The following is a 1961-nucleotide window of genomic DNA, read 5'->3' on the forward strand; positions in this document are numbered from 1 at the left end:
CCATCGAAAGGCTATGCACTCTGATGTGTCTCTCCGCAGCCTAGTTATTTTCAGTTAAACTGATGAGGCTTATCAAGTCCGTCATTCCAAATCCAGGTGCTTAAAGCCGCTTATACCTGTTCTGGCTGTTTTCATGCTCTGTCCTTGAACCCAAGTCCAATACACAATTTAAGAGCTATGTGCATGCATTTGTTAGACTACTTGTCAGTCGCAGTGAGTGTTTTTTTGCAGAGGCTGAACATCTACGTTTGGGCCACATGGGGTTGTGGCACCTTAATTGGTAATGACTGGAGCAGAATAAATGGAATGGTATCAAATCCATTCCATTCGCTCCATTCCAGCCATTACTAGCTCAATGTATGGTAGTTGCAGTATGGTAGCTCAATGTATGGCAGTTGCGTGGTAAGAAACCTATAGCAGAGGGCTTTCGACACACCCGCTCCTTTCCAAACGCCCACTGCTTTACTTTCAACACAACGACTTGCCCGTACTCCCGTCGCCATATTGTGATGCAGCTACCCCTTCTCTATATGTGGTCATGATGAGTTCACTTTGAATTAAAACACATTCACTTTACTTTGAATTAAAACACATTCACTTTACTTTGAATTAAAACACATTCACTTCGGCAGTCACTTTTTTAAAGAAAAAAAAGGGCAATTTAAGTCATACAATCAAAATGTTGACACACAGGTCCATACAACTATGAGTCCATGAAACTATGATTGCGTTTGGAAAAGGTCAGAAATACAGTCTTGCAGCAAAGAAAGATCTCAGCACTTCATAGAGGCACAGCTCTGATTCAAATCATATACTGATTAATAAAGCCATGATCTGATTTTTTAAATTATCATAACCTTTTGTCAATTATGATAATGTGTTTGAATGGTCATGATTTCAATTGATGAGTTAATTTAAATAGATTGCCAATATAGGTAATTACTGGGCTAGTTTCATCTCATATTCCATAAGATATATATCCCATATTGGAAACTCAATGAAAGTTTAACATACTGTTTCAAATATGTGCCATTTTGAAAACACACATATATCATAAAAGGAAAATTGCTGAAAAAAACGTAGGTGTTATGGATTTGCATCCTCTGCTTTAAATATTTAGCTATCCTTCTGATTATGCATGCTGTCTTAATATTTTTTTTTACATAGATTAGTTATTTGAGACGACCATGATAAGCAGTTGTCTAGCTGCACTCCCAGTAGTTTGGTTTCTGCCACTTCTTCAATTTGTACTCCTCCCATACTTAATTGTATCCCATGCTGTTTTGGCCTTTTCCTAGTTGAACAGACCAACATAACTTTGGTTTTCTTGGTGTTTAAAGCAAGTTTGTTTTGGCAAACCCATTTCCTGATATTCTCCAAATCTCCATGTAAAGCTTGCTGTACCTGTAGAACAGATTGTCTTGCTGCATAAATTGTAGTATAATCTGCAAATATAGTAGCTTGAGTTTCAACCAAGGCATTGGGAAGGTCGTTGGTGTATATTAAGTAGAGAAGTGGCCCAAGGCAGCTGCCCTGCGGTATTCCACAGTTTAACACATTAGGGGAAGAAAATGAACCATTGATATAGGTGGACTGTTTCCTGTCAGTTAGATATGACTGTACCCAATTCAATGCTACCTCCTTAAAACCATAATGCATTAATTTTGTCAAAATAATTTCATGATCCACTAAATCAAATGCTGCACTGAAATCTTAAAATAGTACAAACCTACAAACCTGCCATTATCCATAGCATTGAGCCACTGGTCAGTCATGTCAACCAATGCAGTGGTAGTGGAATGGTTTTTGCGATAAGCCTGCTGATTGGCTGTAATCAGATCATTCTTTTCCATATACTCCCACATTTGTCTACTCACAATACCCTCCAATATCTTACTGAGTGTAGGGAGTAGACTAATTGGTCGACTATTGGCAGGAGTAATGGGTTCTTGGCAGTCTTT

The sequence above is a fragment of the Oncorhynchus clarkii genome, chromosome 4, assembly GCF_045791955.1.
Source record: "Oncorhynchus clarkii lewisi isolate Uvic-CL-2024 chromosome 4, UVic_Ocla_1.0, whole genome shotgun sequence".
In the NCBI taxonomy this organism is placed as follows: Eukaryota; Metazoa; Chordata; class Actinopteri; order Salmoniformes; family Salmonidae; genus Oncorhynchus; species Oncorhynchus clarkii.